The sequence below is a fragment of the Pristiophorus japonicus genome, chromosome 23 (assembly GCF_044704955.1).
Source record: "Pristiophorus japonicus isolate sPriJap1 chromosome 23, sPriJap1.hap1, whole genome shotgun sequence".
Lineage (NCBI taxonomy): Eukaryota > Metazoa > Chordata > Chondrichthyes > Pristiophoridae > Pristiophorus > Pristiophorus japonicus.
The window spans coordinates 36,718,156-36,736,889 of record NC_091999.1 but is presented as its reverse complement, the minus strand read 5'-3'; the positions used below and the strand labels follow the sequence as shown (position 1 = coordinate 36,736,889).

Sequence of the window (18,734 nt, the reverse complement as noted above, 5' to 3'; positions counted from 1 at the left end):
GACTTTGAACAGGTATTTTCTATCGGTCTTCACGGTAGAACACAAAAAACATCCCAATAGTTGATAAAGGAGTTATTGTGGGGGGTGGGGACCTTAAAAGAATCACTATCACTGGAGAGAAAGTAGGAAGCAAACTAATGGGATTAAAGGTGGACAAGTCCCCTGGACCTGATGATATACATCCCAGGGTCTTAAAAGAAGTGGCTGCAGAGATAGTGGATGCACTGGTTTTAATCTACCAATTTTCCCTGAATTCTGGAGAGGTCCCAGTGGACTGAACACTGCAAATGTAACACCCCTATTTAAGAAAGGAGGGAGACAGAAAGCAGTAAACTATTGACCAGTTAGCCTACCATCTGTCAATGGGAAAATACTGGAGTCCATCATTTAGGAAGTAGTAGCAGGACATTTAGAAAATCATATTGCAGTCAAGCAGAGTCAGCATGGTTTTATGAAAGGGAAATCATTTTTGACAAATTTGCTGGAGTTGTTTGAAGATGTAACGAGCAGAGTGGATAAAGGACAACCCGTTGATGTTGTATATTTGGATTTCCAGAAAGTATTCGCTAAGGTTACTGCACAGGCTAAGTGCTCACGGGGTTGTCGGTAATATATCAGCATGGATCGAGGATTGGGTAACACACAAAACAGAGTTGGGATAAATGGGTCATTTTCAGGTTGGCAAGCTGTAACTAGTGGGGTGCCGCAGGGATCAGTGCTGGGGCCTCAACTATTTATAATTTATATTAATGACTTGGATGAAGGGACCCAGTGTAATGCAACCAAATTTGCTGATGATACAAAGATAGGTGGGAAAGCAAGCTGTGAGGAGGACGCAAAGAATCTACAAATGGATATAGACAGGCTCAGTGAGTGGGCAAAAATCTGGCAGATGGACGACAATGTGGTAAAATGTCAGGTTATCTCCTTTGGTAGGAAAAATAACAAAGCAAATTATAATTTAAATGGATGATTACAAAATACTGTTACACAGAGGGATCTGGGGTTTCTTGTATATGAAACTCAAAAAGTTAGTATACAGGTACAGCAAGTAATCAGGAAGGCAAATGGAATGTTGGCCTTTATTGCAAGGGGACGGAGAATAAAAGTCGAAGTCCTGCTACAACTGGACAGGGTGGTGGTAAGACCACAGCTGGAGTACTGCGTACAGTTTTGGTCTGGATTTGTCTCCATTCCCATGCCGAGGGGATTTCTGCACCAGACAGGAGAGGAACCAGGGAGTGAACCTGAAGATATCTTCTGTGGCTGGGTTCATTTCGATACTCCATGCTTACCCTACCTCCAATCTCTCCCCTCCCCTTAACGTGCTGACTGTGGCAGGGTTCAGTTCTCTACTCACTCCTTCCCCTCCCTCCCATCTCTCTTCTCCCCTGAAGGTGCTGACTCTGACTGGGTTCAGTTCTACACTCACTGATTCCCCTCCCCTGAAGGTGCTGACTCTGGCTGGGTTCAGTTTTACAGCGACATTGACCTATTTTGTTCAGAGACACACCTGCTCGGCCCGACGCAAGGTTTCATGACATTTAACATTGTATCTAAAACATGGTGTTGACAGTGCATTGATACAACTTTGCTCAAATTCTATTGGTTTATACATCTCAACCACAATGTCTCACATTTACACAGAAGTCTCATCTCGCAGTCTCAGCCGACTGGTTTACATTCTTGTAGCCAATCATCCTGTCCCATGTGATTTCTTGGAACAGTGTATGCGATGTACTTTATTATTACAGTTCCATCGTCCTGTTGCTGGGGCAACCGGGTTTGCTTCTGACCTACTTTGACTATTGCCAGGGTCTTTCGACAGTGAGATTCTAAAATCCTACTTCATCGACAATCACTGGTTGCCGTCTGGCCCTCCCCTTAAGTTGCTGACTCTGGCTGGGTTCAGTTCTACACTCACTGGTTCCCCTCCCCTGAAGGTACTGACTCTGGCTGGGTTCAGTTCTGCAATAACTGGTTCCCCTCCCTCGCCTTTGTCCGGTCCCCTGAAGGACCTGACTGGCTGGGTTCAGTTCTACACTAACTGGTTCCCTTCCCTCTCCTCCCCTGTACGTGTAGACTCTGGCTGGGTTCAGTTGTGCATTTACTGGTTCCCCTCCCCTGAAGGTACTGACTCTGGCTGGGTTAAGTTCTACAATCACTGATCCCCTCCCCTGAAGGTGCTGACTTTGGCTGGAATCTGTTCCAAACTCACTGGCTCCCCTCTCATCCAATGCAGATGCTAAATCTGTCTGATTTCAGTTCTGCACTCACGAGTTAACATAAGAAATAGGAGCAGGCATAGCCCATACGGCCCCTCGAGCCTGCTCCTCCTTTTAATACAATCATGGCTGATCTGATCATGGACTCGAGTCCACTCCCCTGCCCGCTCACCATAACAACTTATTCTCTTATCGTTTATGAATCTGTCTATTTATGTCTTAAATTTATTCAATGTCCCGGATTGCACAGCTCTCTGAGGCAGTGAATTCCACATATCCACAACTCTCCAAGAAGAAATTTCTTCTTTTAAGTGGGCGGCCCGTTATCCTAAGATTATGCCCCGTATTTCTCGTCTCTCCAATATCAGTGGAAATTCCTTTCTGCATCCACCTTGTCAAGCCCCCTCATAATCTTACACGTTTCGTTAAGATCACCCCTTATACTTCTGAATTCCAATGAGTAGAGGCACAACCTCAACCTTTTCTCAAAAGTCAACCCCCTCATCGAAACAGAGAAAATAGGTGCAGAAGTAGACCATTCGGCCCTTCAAGCCTGCACCGCCATTCAATGAGTTCATGGCTGAATATTCAACTTCAGTACCCCATTCCTGCTTTCTCGCCATACCCCTTGATCCCCATAGTAGTAAGGACTACATCTAACTCCTTTTTGAATATATTTAGTGAATTGGCCTCAACAACTTTCTGTGGCAGAGAATTCCACAGGTTCACCACTCTCTGGGTGAAGAAGTCTCTCCTCATCTCGGTCCTAAATGGCTTAACCCTTATCCCCAGACTGTGACCCCTGGTTCTGGACTTCCCCAACATTAATAAGAACATAAGAATTATAAGAACATAAGAATTAGGAACTCGAGCCTGCTCCCCCATCAACAAGATCATGGCTGATCTGGCCGTGGACTCAGCTCCACTTACCCGCCCGCTCCCCATATCCCTTAATTCCCTTATTGGTTAAAAATCTATCTATCTGTGATTTGAATATATTCAATAAGCTAGCCTCAACTGCTTCCTTGGGCAGAGAATTCCACAGTTTCTCAACCCTCTGGGAGAAGAAATTCCTTCTCAACTCGGTTTTAAATATGCTCCCCCATATTTTGAGGCTATGCCCCCAAGTTCTAGTCTCCCTGACAAGTGGAAACAAACTCTCTGCCTCTGTCCTGTCTATCTCATCCCTGGAATCAACCTTGTGACAATTCTCTGAACTGCCTCCAAAGCAAGCATATCCTTTCATAAATATGGAAACCAAAATTGCACGCAGTATTCCAGGTGTGGCCTCACCAATACCCTGTATAGCTGAAGCAAGACTTCCCTGCTTTTATACTCCATTCCATTTGCAATAAAGGCCAAGATTCCATTGGCCTTCCTGATCACTTGCTGTACCTGCATACTCTCCTTTTATGTTTCATGCACAAGTACCCTCAGGTCTCATTGTAATGCAGCACTTTGCAACCTTTCAATATTTAAATAATAACTTGCTGTTTAATTTTTTTCTGCCGAAGTGCATGACCTCACACTTTCCAACATTATACTCCATCTGCCAAATTTATGCTCACTCACTCAGCCTGCCTGTGTCCTTTTGCAGAATGTGTGTCCCTGCCTCACACATTGCTTTTCCTCCCATCTTTGTATCATCAGCAAACTTGGCTTCGTTACACTCGGTCCCTTCTTCCAAGTCATTAATATGGATTGTAAATAGTTGGAGTCTCAGCACTGATGCCTGCGACACCCCACTAGTTACTGATTGTCAACCCAAGCAGCAACCATTTATCCTGACTCTCTGTTTTCTGTCAGTTAGCCAATCCTCCATCCAGGCTAATATATTACCCCCAACCCCTCTCCCCCTCCCCTGAAGGTGCTGACTCTGGCTGGGTTCAGTTCTACACTCACTGGTTCCCCTCCCCTGAAGGTACTGACTCTGGCTGGGTTCTGTTCTACACTCACTGGTTCCCCTCCCCTGAAGGTGCTGACTCTGGCTGGGTTCAGTTCTACACTCACTGGTTCCCCTCCCCTGAAGGTACTGACTCTGGCTGGGTTCAGTTCTATGCTCACTGGTTCCCCTCCCCTGAAGGTACTGACTCTGGCTGGGTTCAGTTCTACACGCACTGGTTCCCCTCCCCTGAAGGTACTGACTCTGGCTGGGTTCAGTTCTACACGCACTGGTTCCCCTCCCCTGAAGGTACTGACTCTGGCTGGGTTCAGTTCTACACTCACTGCTTCCCCTCCCCTGAAGGTACTGAATCTGGCTGGGTTGAGTTCCAGACATTGACATCATTCACTTTGTTCCTGCACCAAGATGGCCATACATGCGCTCTGCTACTCATTGAATCAAAATAGCGGAGCGCTGAACCTGCCTTCCTTCATGAAGATGGCCGCCGTTAGCCTGGGCCTGTGACCGGGAGAAAGCCGCGAAGCTGCAACCACCGATATTCCGGTTATTATTCCGGGCTTGCAGCGGGCACCGGTTGTTTATGAAGCCTCCCTGGATCCCCGCTGGTCCATTACTCCGCTCTTTCCCACTGAAAAGGACACTTCTGAGGAGCCTGTACAAAACGTGTATCCTCCACCATTACATGCACCGCGCATGCTCCAAACACAGCCAGGGCCCGCGCCTGCGCACTGAGTTCCTGTCGTCTGGGTGCAGCACATTCTCCCCCGTGGGGCATGCTGGGTACATAAGACTATGAGAAATAGGAGCAGGAGGGGGCTACCCCGTCCCCCGAGCATACTCCCCATTCAATAAAGTCATGGCTGGTCTGATCATAGATTCAGCTCCACTCTCTGCCCGCTCCCCAGAACCCTTCACTCCCTTACCACACCTGGAGTACTGTGCACTGTTTTGGTCTCCTTCTCTAAGGAAGGATATCCTTGCCTTGCTTTGATAAAGAGTAAAGCTTCCTCAATACTATCCCACTAGACATTCCAAGGTGAGCTATGGAGTATATCTCCCTCAACCTGTCCCATGCATTCCAGAGTGGATATGTTATTACGGATTCTTTTTACCTCAATCTGTTTCAGCGAATACACTGACTCGAACACCTTCTTGCCTTTTCGTAAAAGACCTTTATTGAATATTCTCCGGCCGGGACTTGTCAAGACAAAGGGACACTCTCAATCAGACCCTATTTACCTTCCCCTGGACAAGCCCCTTTTCAGCGCGGCACAACAACAGTTATACATATTCAAAACAGAACACATTTGATTAGCACTTGGTCTCTCCAGTCCCTTTCTGCCTCCCCCCCCACCCACCACCCGAGTACGTCCAATGGCAGGCAAGAAATTCTCCCAATTGGGGCTGGTGTCAGGGTCAGGTTAGTTATAGCTTTGCTACACTGTCTTCCCTTATCAGTAAAGAACCCAATTAGTTTCCCTTCCTCCTTTTCAGTAAAAGCTATTACTTTTCCCCTCCTGTCTAGGATTGTTTTCTTTCTTTGTGCCGCCTTGCGTCTTTCTCATGACCCGTGTTTAACCTCAACTTCAATTCTTGGTAACCCCTTTTTTTCTGTAGATTCTGCAGTTGTCTGCATCTTGACATTTCTTTAGCTATTTTCCCATGAATCCCTATCTCCATCCTTTTGCCACATTCTCTATCCATCTACCACATTCGCAACCCTTCTTTACACATTCTCAGATACTGCATTGGTTAGATAATGAATAAAGCTCACTCTACACTATCCTATCAAACACTCCCAGGATAGGTACAGCACGAATTAAATATACAGTAAATCTGTGCCAAAGGAACTGTATCCCAGTGAGAGTCAGTGCCAGAGGAAACTACAGCATGTGATAGATACAGAATTAAGCTCCCTCTACACTGTTCTGAACAATCCCAGGGCAGGTAAAGCACAGGTTAGAAGATCATAGCTGGCCCCTCGAACGAGGATGATTTGCTTCCACATGAGTTCACAGATGTTTCAATGAGGGACCCAATGTTCCAGTCCTGACCTCCAATTGAGGAGGTGGAAGATGCCTATGGGTGGATTGTTTTTTACGTGTGGTGACTGTTGCACAACAGCCACGACACGGGCATGACAGAGCTAGGATTGGTCCAGTGGCAAGGGTTAATCAGGATTACTGGAGAACTGTTTTGCTGTACGGAGCTAGTGTGCACAAATATAACAGTGTGGGCTGGTCCGTGCTGCCCCTGGGCTCTCGCCTCTTTTGCGCCCGGTACCCTCATTCGCCGCACCTCCGCCACGATCTCTCGGCACTCCTCCACCACAAACATTCACTTCACCTCCGCCATGATCCCTCTCCACTCCTCCTCCAAAAAAACACTCGCCGCACCTCCGCCACGATCTCCTGCCCCATCTCTGCAATAAACATTCACTAAACCTCCATCACGATCACCCACCAAATCTCAGGCATTCTCCCTCATCACTCCTCTGCCCCGATCACTCGTCACAAGTCCAGCACATCCTTCCATGTTCCTCTGCTGTACCAGGGCCCTGCCGATGCTCCTGCTCACGCTCCAAATGGCAATCTGGGCCCTGATGATGTCACCCAGTCATCTACCTCGAAGCCGTCACACATTTGTGTCAGCTCACACTGAAGCTGCAGTGGCTCGCTCCTGCTCTTTTTATAGCCCCAACCTGTGGAGATGTTCTCTCGCAGGTTGGGGTGGCCCATGATGTGATACATGGGTTAGATACAGTGTAGAGCTCCCGCTACTCTACTTTGCCACATTAAATACTCTCAGGTGAAGTACAGCACGGTTTAAACAGAGAGTAAATCTCTCTCTACACGGTCCCATTAAACAGTCTCAGGGCAGGTACAGCATGGGTTATATCCAGAATAAAGCTCCCTCAACATTGTCGCAACAAGCAGACGAGGGCTGGTACAGCACATATGGAGTACATGTCCCACAAACACTCCAGGGCAGGAACAGCACGGGATAATTACAGAGTAATTTCTCCCTCTACACTGTTCCAATAAAAAAATCCCAGGGCAGGTATAGCACAACTATTTTGTTGTTGATCTGTAAATCAAGTCCTCCCTGATTAAAGCTGGGGTGGGGGGGGGGGGCACTATAACCAACAAAATTAACCAATTAAACTTTGGACAGTAAACTTAAATCAAATTAAAATTTGGTTGCTGGGGGTGATGATGCACTCCAGTCACTCCGGCTGAGGAGCTCCTCCCGGAGTCACAGTGTGCATTTCGTCCTCCAAGGAGTATAACGGATATGAGTAGGTACACAGTAAGGATCTCAATACACTGTCCCATCAAACTCTCCCAGGGCAGGTACAATATGGATTAAATACAGACCAAAGCTTCCGCTATACAGTTCCCAGGGCAAGTACAGTACAGGTTAGACACAGAGTACATCTCCCTCTAACGTCCCAGGCATTCCAGGGCAGATACAGCATTTATTAGATATTGAAGAGATCTGCCTCTATAATGTTCAACCAGACATTCCCAGGGCAGGTACAACACGGGTTAGATAGAGGAAAGTTCCCTCTACACTGATCTATCAAACACTCCCATCACAGGTACAGCACGGGTTAGATACAGAGTAAAACTCCCTCTACACTGTCCATCAAACACTCCTGGGGCACGTACAGCACTGGGTACAAACAGAGTAACGTTCCCTGTATACTGTCCCAGCAAACATTCCCAGGGCAAGTACACAAATGATAGATACAGAGTAAATTCCCTCTACACTGTCCTATCAGCCACTCCACGGCAGGTACAGAAAGGGTTATAATGCAAAGTAAATATCCCTCTACATTGTCCCATTAACCATTCCCAGAGTAGGTAAAGCACGGGTTAGATACAGAGTAAATCTCCCTCTACACTGTCCCATCAAACACACCCAGGGCAGGAACAACACGGGTTACATATTGAGTAAAAATCACTCTACACTGTCCCGTTAAACACTCTGAGCGAAGATACAGCACAGAGTAGATACAGAGAAAAACGTGTTCTACACCATCCCATCAAAAACTGCCAGGGCAGGTACAGCAGGGGTTAGACAGAAATGTTTAGGCTGGATGTTCCAGAATTGAGGCCTGGGCAACAGAAGGCGCAGCCACAAAAACCACCAATGATTGAACAATTATAATCAGGGATACTCAGAAAGACTGATATCTCATGGGCGGAGAGGTGGGGATGTTGTGGGGGCAGTGTGAGTGGGAATTTTGAGATCAAGGCGTTGCTTCACTGGAAGCCAATGTAGGTGAGCGAGCACAGGGGTGATGGGTGAGCTGGACTTGGTGCGAGTTAGGACATGGGCAGCCGAGTTTTGGATCAACACTAGTTTATGTAGGTCAGAATGTGGGAGGAGTGCATTGGAATAGTCAAGTCCAAAAGTAAAAAAAGGCATGGATGAGGGCATCAGCAGTGGATGAGCTGAGGCATGAGCGGAGATGGGCGATGTTACAGAGGTGGAAATAGGCATTCTTAGTTATTTTGTGGATATGTGGTCAAAAACTTATTTCAGGGTTAAGTATGTCACCAAGGTTGTGAACAGTCTGGTTCAGGCTCAGACAGAAGTTGGGGAGAGGGATGGAGTCGGTCACTCGGGAACGGAGCTTGTGGTAATGATGATTACAAATATCAGAATATTTCACAGGCTATCACGTGCAAAATGTGTGGATGAGTTTTTAATATTCAATTGGTTTCAAAAACAGGTTAACGGATCTAGAAATTAACGGATTTCAAATCTTATGCAAGACAGTTCAATAAAGGGGTGGTTCAAAAGATTTCAGCTGAGTTTAAAGTGAGACACTGCAGTTAAGTCTACTACAACCACAACTCATGTATGCAAATGGAACAAGTTTGGGGTTTGATATGCTAGAAAGCGAACTAGGTGAGAAGTGATATAAGTTAGATTAAGAAAAAGCCCTAAAAGAGAACAGTCCATAACAGAACATCAATTAATCTCCTCTGATCATGGAGGAATCAAATATTTAACAAACTGTGTTTGAAACAAAGATAATTTATTCAACATTTATAGAGGGTATTGATCTCCAGCTTTACAATCTATATTGACGACTTGGAAAAAGGGACTGAGTGTAACATAGCCAAGTTTGCTGATGATACAAAGATCGAAGGAAAAGCAATGTGTGAGGAGGACACAACAAATCTGCAAAAGGACATAGACAGGCTAAGTGAGTGAGCAAAAATTTGGCAGATGGACTATAATGTTGGAAAGTGTGAGGTCATGCACATTGGCAGAAAAAAAATCAAAGAGCAATATATTGTTTAAATGGCGAAAGATTGCAAAGTACTGCAGTACAGCAGGACCTGGGGATACTTGTGAATGAAATGCAACAGGATAGTATGTAGTTTCAGCAAGTGATCAGGAAGGCCAATGGTATCTTGGCCTTTATTGCAAAAGGGATAGTGTATAAAAGCAGGAAAATCTTGCTACAGCTATATGTGAGGCCACACCTGGAATACTGCGTGCAGTTTTGGTTTCCATATTTATGAAAGGGTATACTTGCTTTGGAGGCAGCTCAGAGAAGGTTCACTAGGTTGATTCTGGGCATGAGGGGTTTGACTTATGAGGAACAATTAAGTAGGTTGGGCCTCTACTGACTGGAATTAAGAAGAATGAAAGGTGATCTTATCAAAACGTATAAGATTATGAGGGGGCTTGATAAGGTGGATGCAGAGAGGATGTTTCCACTGATAATGGGGAGTCTAGAATTAGAGTGCATGATCTTAGAATAAGGGGCCGCCCATTTAAAAGAGAGATGAGGAGCAATTTCTTCTCTCAGAGGGTTGTAAATCTATGGACTTCACTGCCTCAGAGAGCTGTGGAAGTTGGGCCATTGAATAAATTTAAGACAGAAATAGACAGTTTCTTAAATGATATGCGAATATGGGGGCATGGGGAGCGGGCGGGGAAGTGGAACTGAGTCCATGATCAGATCAGCCATGATCTTATTGAATGGCGGAGCAGGCTCGAGGGGCTTTATGGCCTACTCCCGTTGCTATTTCTTATGTTCTTATGTTCAGGTATAGAGGTTATTAAGATAACCAGAAACAAACAAGAGCTGCCAGAATGAACATAGTTCAGTGCCCAATGCAATCACAGTACATCGTGTTCTAGTCACAAATGCAATCTTTCTCCTCAACCGATTTAAAACTGAGATGAGGAGGAATTTCTTCTCTCAGAGGGTTGTAAATCTGTGGAATTCTCTGCACCAGAGAGCAGTGGAGTCTGGATCATTGTATATATTTAAGGCGGAGATAGCCAGATTTTTGAGCAATAAGGGAGTAAAGGGTTCTGGGGAGTGGGCAGGGAATGGAGCTGAGCCTATGATCAGACCAGCCATGACCTTATTGAATGGGGAGCAGGCCCGGGGGTCTGGGTGGCCCACTCCCGCTCCGATTTCCCATGGTCATATGTACCCAGCATGCCCCGCAGGAGAGAATGTGCTGCACCCAGACTACAGGAGCTCAGTGCGCAGGCGCGGGCCCTGGCTGTGTTTGGAGCATGCACGGTGCATGTAATGGTGGAGGAGAAGCGTTTTGTACAGGCTCCCAAGAAGTGTCCTTTTCAGCGGGACAGAGCAGAGTAATGGACCAGCGGGGAGCCGGGGAGGCTTCATGAACAATCGGTGCTCGCCGCAAGCCCGGAATAATAACCGGAATATCGGCGGTTGCAGCTTTGGGTCTTTCTCCCGGTCACAGGCCCAGGCTAACGGCGGCCATCTTGGTGCAGGAAGGCATGTTCACGCCGCCAATTTGATTCACTGAGCAGCACAGCGCATGCGTGGCCATCTTGGTGCAGGAACAAAGTGAATGATGTCAGTGTCTGGAACTGAACCCAGCCAGAGTCAGCACCTTCAGGGGAGGGGAACCAGTGAGTGTAGAACTGAACCCAGCCAGAGTCAGTACCTTCAGAGGAGGGGAACCAGTGAGTGTAGAACTGAACCCAGCCAGAGTCAGCAACTTCAGGGGTGGGGACTCAGTGAGTGTAGAACTGAACCCAACTAGAGTCAGTACCTTCAGGGGAGGGGAACCAGTGAGTGTAGAACTGAACCCAGCCAGAGTCAGTACCTTCAGGGGAGGGGAACTCGTGAGTGTAGAACTGAACCCAGCCAGAGTCAGCACCTTCAGGTGAGGGGAACCAGTGAGTGTAGAACTGAACCCAGCCAGAGTCAGTACCTTCAGGGGAGGGGAACCAGTGACTGTAGAACTAAACCCAGCCAGAGTCAGCATCTTCAGTGGTGGGGAAAGAGGGGAGGGACGGAGAGGACCCAGTGATTGCAGAAATGACCCCAGCCAGAGACCGCCCCATCAGGGGAGCAGAGGTAGGGGAACGAGTGAGTGCGGAACTGAACACAGCCAGACTCAACATCTTCAGTGGAAGTGGGGAGTGTCGACCTCAACCCAGCCACAGTCAGAACATTCAGGGGAAGAGAGGGACGGGAACCAGTGAGTGTAGAACTGAACCCAACCAGAATTGGTGGTGAAAACTGGGAGTGGAGCAGAAACAGGCTAGAAATGTGTGTTGATTTGGATTTCAGTGCTGCAGGAGGGACAATGTGTGGGACAGGGATTTACAGCTTTGGAAGAAAAAGAGAGGAAAGAATGTTAAATGGAAACTAGATGTGTATATACTGAATTTGTGTCTTGTACTGACAGTGATGAGTTTTGTTATGTCCTTTTACATCGTATTAGAAGGGGAGATTTTCAGACAGGAAACACAAACCAAACATCGTGTCAAGATCTGATGAAGTCAATCGATTCATCAGGACCTGAATATCATCGGCCTTTGAAAGTGGAAGGAGAAATGTTTGTCTGTTCTGTCTGTGCGAAAAGATTTCAAATATCAGTGTGACTGGAAAAGCACCGAGACACACACACCCGAGTGAGTGTTTCAGTGCACTGCCTGTGGAAAGAGCTTTAACCAGTTACACAGCCTGAAGAAACATCGCACCATTCACAGCGGGGAGAAACTGTAAACGTGTTGTGTGTGTGGGCGAGGCTTCAACTGATCGTCCAACCTGGAGAGTCACAAGGATACCCGCACCATGGAGAAACCGTGGAAATGTGGGGACTGTGGGAAGGGATTCAGATCACCATCTGTCCTGGAAATTCATCAACACAGTCACACTGGGGAGAGGCCGTTCACCTGCTCTGAGTGTGGGAAGCGATTCACTCAGTCATCCGACCTGCTGAAACACCAGCGAGTTCACACTGGGGAGAGGCCGTTCACCTGCTCGGAGTGTGGGAAGGGATTCACTTGTTCATCCAACCTGCTGGCACACCAGCGAGTTCACACTGGGGAGAGGCCGTTCACCTGCTATGAGTGTGGGAAGGGATTCACTCGGCCATCCATCCTGCTGACACACCAGCGAGTTCACACTGGGGAGAGGCCGTTCACTTGCTCTGAGTGTGGGAAGGGATTCACTCAGTCATCCCACCTGCAGTCACACCAGCGAGTACACACTGAGGAGAGGCCGTTCACCTGCTCGGAGTGTGGGAAGGGATTCACTTGTTCATCCAACCTGCTGGCACACCAGCAAGTTCACACTGGGGAGAGGCCGTTCACCTGCTATGAGTGTGGTAAAGGATTCACTTGTTCATCCAACCTGCTGACACACCAGCGAGTTCACTGGGGAGAGGCCATTCACCTGCTCGGAGTGTGGGAAGGGATTCACTCAGTCATCCAACCTGCTGAGACACCAGCGAGTACACACTGGGGAGAGGCCGTTCACCTGCTCGGAGTGCGGGAAGGGATTCACTCAAGCATCCCACCTGCTGAAACACCAGCGAGTTCACAAGTGATTGCAGGAGTTGGATTCTACTGTTATTGAGGCTGTTAATCACATCCCGACTGAACCATGTTCACTCTGACAGTTGGGGTTTGTCTCTGTTGATGTTAATAACCCGATAACTGGGCTGGATTTTAATATTCTGGATATATTGCTGATTGTGTTCTCACGGATGCAGTGTCCATTTAAGAAACACTGTGGATTATCTTTCCCCTTAATTCAGCAATTCTCAACAGAAATTTACTTTGCAATAAAATTATGAACTTTTACTTTAATCCTAAATTGATCTTTGGTACAAAATCTACAATAGTGTGTGAAAGTTTCCACTGAATATAATCTCCAATTGGAAATAGCTTGCTGACAATTCTTAATGCCTTGCTCATTACACACAGTGGCCCCTCCATATCCTCCAGAAAGAAGGGGAATGGGAATTGGTGGGGAATCAGTGTACCCAAATGTTGTTGTTCCCATCTGGGTTGATCAATCGTCTCGGCACGAGAATGGAGACAAGTCCATACCAATTCCCTACTTTTAGACTCCATCCCCTTTGCAATAAAGGTCAGCATTCAGTTTGCCTTCCTGATTATTGCTGTACCTGCATGCAAACATTTTGAGTTTCATGTACAAGAATCCCCAGATCTCTCTGTTTCACAGCATTTTATAATCGTCCACATCTAAATATTAATTTGCTTTTTTTTCCTACCAAAGGAAATCATCTGATATTTTACCACATTATAGTCCATCTGCCAGATTTTTGCCCACTCATTGAGCCTATCTATATCCCTTTGTAGATTCTTTGCGTCCTCCTCACAACTTGCTTTCCCACCTATCTTTGTACCATCGGCAAATTTGGCTATGTTACACTCGGTCCCTTCATCCAAGTCATTAATATAAATTGTAATTAGTTGAGGCCCCAGTACTTATCACTGCGGCACCCCACTAGTTACTGTTTGCCAACCTGAAAATGACCCATTTATCCGGACTCTCTGTTTTCTGTTAGTTCAGTAATCCTCTCTTCATGCTGATATATTACACCCAACCCCGTGAGCTCTTAGCATGTGCAGTAATATTTTGTGTGGCAGCTTATTGAATGCTTTCTGGAAATCAAAATATACAACATCAAATGATTCTCCCTTATCCACTCTGCTCGTTACATCCTTAAACAACTACAGCAAATTTGTCAAACATGATTTCCCTTTCATAAAACCATGCTAACTCTGCCTAACTGCAGTATGGTTTTCTAAATGTCCTGCTAGTACTTCCTTAATGATGAACTCGAGTATTTCCCACTGACAGATGGTAGGCTAACTGATGTATAGTTTCCTGCTCTCTGTCTCCCTCCTTACTTGAATAGGCGTGTTACATTTGCAGTTTTCCAGTCCACTGGGAGCTCTCCAGAATTCAGGGAATTTTGGTGGATTACAACTAATGCATGCACTATCTCTGCAACTAATTATTTTAAGACCTGAGGATGCATGCCATCAGGTCCAGAGGACTTGTCCACCTTTAGTCACATTAGTTTGATTAGCACTTTATCTGTAGTGATAGTGATTGTTTTAAGTCATCCCCCCCAACTCCCCCTCCGCAATAGCTCCTTGGTTAGCAACTGTTGGTATGTTTTTAGTGTCCTCTACCGTGAAGCCTAATACAAAATAGTTGTTCAAAATCTCTGCCATTTCCGTGTTTCCCATTAGTAATTCTCCAATGTCATCCTCTAAGTGAGCAATGTTTACTTTAGATAATCATTTCCTTTATATGTCCCTGTAGAAGCTCTTACTGTCTGTTTTTATATTTCTTGCTAGTTTGCTCTCATCTGCTATCTTCTCTGTCTTTTTCATTTTTTAGTCGTTCTTTGCAGGTTTCTAAAAATTCCCAATCCTCTGGCCTTCCACTGTCCTTCACAACATTATCTGCCATTTTTTCCAATTTGATACCATCCTTTACTTCCATGACGACACTTGTTGCACACGTGATTGACCAGGACACGAGAAGTGTGGTTGCTCCACAATGACAGGGTTTCATCTGTTTCAACAGAAACAACTACACTGTGTTATTTCCTGAAATAATCCCCACTGTCTGGCCTGAATGAATCCATGTCACTACCAAATGCTGCAATGTTTCCTCCACCCCACAGAGTTCCATCTGTTTAAAGCCACGACAGAAATGTCCCATTTCCTCCTGGAGTTTGAGGGACATCAGCTTTAACAATGGGGCAGAGTTTCAGCCAATGAGCGAGATCCAGACCCAGCCCAGCCCACTGGGGGCTGCAAGCCCCACCTCTCGCACACTGCAATTGCTTGGAGGATCAACCGCCTGCCTGGTCCTCCAGCCCCGCCCCCACTCTCCCTATTGGTCGGGAGCTGCCGTCAATCAACCGGGCAGTGTGAGCTGAGCATGCACAGTGGGTGAGTCAGCAGGTAAGAGATGGGCGGAGGGAGGGAGCGGGTTAATAAAGAACGCGCTTATTTGTACTGCCAAAATGGCCGCCACGCCGCACCCTTTGTCAATGATTGGTCCCTTGGAGGATAAGCCACACCCTGAGATTTCACTGGAATGTGTAACTGGAACCGCCCATCCCAAGGTCTCACTGACTTTGCAAATTGTAACTTGATCCACTTTGAATTCCTGAAGTGACAGAGGACAGAGCTCCCCATAAGATAGCAAGGGCCAGCCAAAGTACCTTGCCCCCATCCCAGTGCATGCATCCCCCAGCAGAAGGGCGTTACCGCAGTCCCAATACATGCCTCCCCCAGCCGAAATGCTTTACCCCAGTCCCAATACATGCCTCCCCCAGCAGAAGGGCGTTACCGCAGTCCCAATACATGCCTCCCCCAGCAGAAGGGCGTTACCGCAGTCCCAAGATATGCCTCCCCCAGCTGAATGCCTTACACCAGTCCCAGTGCATGCCTCACCCAGCAGAAGTGCCCGACACTAGTCCCATTGCATTGCTCCTCCCGCCGAAGTGTCTTACCACCGTCCAAGTATATGCCTCCCACAGCCAAAGTGCCTTACCCCAGTACCAGTATAAGCCTCCCCCAGCTGAAGTGCCTTACCCCAGTCCTAGTAAATGCCTCCCCCAGGCAAAGTGCCTTACCCCAGTCAGAGTGCATGCCTCCCCCAGCCGAAGTGCCTTACCCCAATCAGAGTGCATGCCTCCCCCAGCCGAAGTGCCTTACCCCAGTCAGAGTGCAGGCCTCCCCCAGCCAAAGTGCCTTACCCTAGTCCCATTGCATTTCTACCTCATCCGAAGTGAGTGTCTTACCACCGTCCCTATATATGCCTCCCCCAGCCAAAGTGCCTTACCAAAGTTCAAGTGAATGCCTCCCCCAGCCGAAGTGCTTTACCCCAGTCACAGTGTATGCCTCCCCCAGCCGAAGTGCCTTACACCAGTCCCAGTACATGCCTCCCCCAGCCGAAGTGCCTTTTCCCAGTCAGAGTGCATGCCTCCCCCAGCCGAAGTGGCTTACCACCGTCCCAGCATATTCCTCCCCCAGGCAATGTGCCTTGCCCCAGTCCCAGTGTATGCCTCCCCCAGCCAAAGTGCCTTACCCCAGTCACAGTATATGCCTCCCCCAGCAGAAGTAAATTACCCCAGTCCTAGTGCATGCCTCCCCCAGCCGAAGTGCCTTACCCCAGTCCCATTGCAGGCCTCCCCCAGCCGAAGTGCCTTACCCCAGTCCCAATATATGCTCCCCCAGCCGAATTGCCTAACCCGAGTTCCAGTTCATGCCTCCCCCAGCCGAAGTGCCTTACCCCAGTCAGAGTGCATGCCTCCCCCAGCTGAAGTGCCTTACACCAGTCCCAGTGAATGCCTCCCCCAGCCGAATTGCCTTACCCCAGTCCCTCTGTATCCCTCCCCAGATGACGTGCCTTATCCCAGTCAAAGTGCATGCCTCCCCCATTTGAAATGCCTAACCGCAGTCCCAGTGTATGCCTCCACCAGTTGAAGTGCCTTACTCCAGTCCGAGTGCACTCCTCTGCCAGCCGAAGTCCCTTACACCCATGCCAGTGCATGCCTCTCCCAGCCAAAGGACCTTGTCCCAGTCCCAGTATATGCCTCCAACAACCGAAGTGCCTTAAACCAGTCGCAGTTTATGCCTATCCCAGCCGAAGTGCCTTACCCCAGTCCCAGTGCACACCTCCCCCAGCCGAAGTGCCTTACGCCAGTCCCAGTGCGTGCCTCCCCCAGCCGAAGTGCCTTGTCACAGTGTGAGTGCATGCCTCCAACAGCCAAAGTATTTTACCCCAGTCGCTGTGCATGCCTTGCCCAGCCGAAGTGCCTTACCCTAATCCCAGTATATGCCTTCCCCAGCCAAAGTGCCTTACCCTAGTCCCAGTGCATGCCTCCTCCAGCCGAAGTGCCTTATCCCAGTCCCAGTGTATCCCTCCCCCAGTTGAAGTGCCTTAGCCCAGTTCCAGTTTATGCCTCCCCCAGTTGAAGTGTCTTACTCCAGTCCCAGTGTTAGCATCCCCCAGTTGAAGTGGCTTACCCCAGTGCCAGTGTATCCCTTCCTCAGTTGAAGCGCATTACCCCAGTCCAGTGTATCCCTACCCCAGTTGAAGTGCCTTACCGCAGTCCCAGCATATGCCTATCCCAGCCGAAGTGCATTACCCCAGTCTCAGTATATGCCTCCCCCAGCCGAAGTGCCTAACCCAGTCGCAGTACATGCGTCCCCCAGCCGAAGCGCCTCACCAAAGTTCAAGTGCATGCCTTCCCCAGCTGTGGTGCCTTACCCCAGTCACAGTATGTGCCTCCCCCAGCTGAAGTGCCTGACCCCAGTCCCATTGCATGCCTCCCCCAGCCAAAGTCCCTTACCCCAGTCACAACATATGCCTCCCCCAGCCGAAGTGCCTTATCCCAGTCACAGTGCATGCCTCCCCCAGCCGAAATGTCTTATCCCAGTCACAGTGCATGCCTCCCCCAGCTGAAGTGCCTTACCCCAGTCCAAGTATATGCCTCCCCCAGCCGAAGTGCCTTACAGCAATCCCAGTGCAAGCCTCCCCCAGCCAAAGTGCCTTAACGCAGTCCAAGTGAATGCCTCCCCCAGCCGACGTACTTTACCCCAGTCCCAGTGTTATCATCCCCCAGTTGAAGTGCCTTACCACAGTCCCAGTGTATCCTTCCACCAGTTAAAGTGCCTTAAACCAGTCCCAGTGAATACCTCCCCAAGCCAAAGTGCCTTACCCCAGTCCCAGTGTATCCCTCCACCAGTTGAAGTGCCTTACCGCAGTCCAAGTGCATGCCTCCACCAGTTGAAGTGCCTTAGCCCAGTCCCAGTGTTAGCGTCCCCCAGTTGAAGTGCCTTACCACAGTCCCAGTGTATCCTTCCACCAGTTAAAGTGCCTTAAACCAGTCCCAGTGAATACCTCCCCAAGCTAAAGTGCCTTACCGCAGTCCCAGTGCATGCCTCCACCAGTTGAAGTACATTACACAAGTCCCAGGTATCCCTCCCCCTGTTGAAGTGCGTTACCCTAGTCCCAGTGTATTCCTCCCCCAGCCGAAGTGCCTTACCCCAGTCCCACTGTATCTCTCCAGCCGTTGAAGTACATTACCCTAGACCCAGTGCATGCTTCCCCCAGCCGAAGTGCCTTACCCCAGTCCCAGTATATGCCTCACCCAGCCAAAGTGCCTTAAACCAGTCCCAGTGAATGCCTCCACAAGCCAAAGTGCCTTACCCCAGTCCCAGTGTATCCCTCCACCAGATGAAGTGCCTTACTGCAGTCCCAGTGCATGCCTCTCCCAGTTGAAATGCCTAACCGCAGT

At 48.3% G+C, this 18,734-nt stretch overlaps 1 pseudogene; it reads left to right on the top strand.

The window, feature by feature from the left end:
- LOC139235643 (zinc finger protein 420-like) overlaps window positions 1-18,734 on the top strand; it is a 122,278-nt pseudogene that overhangs the window by 87,598 nt on the left and 15,946 nt on the right.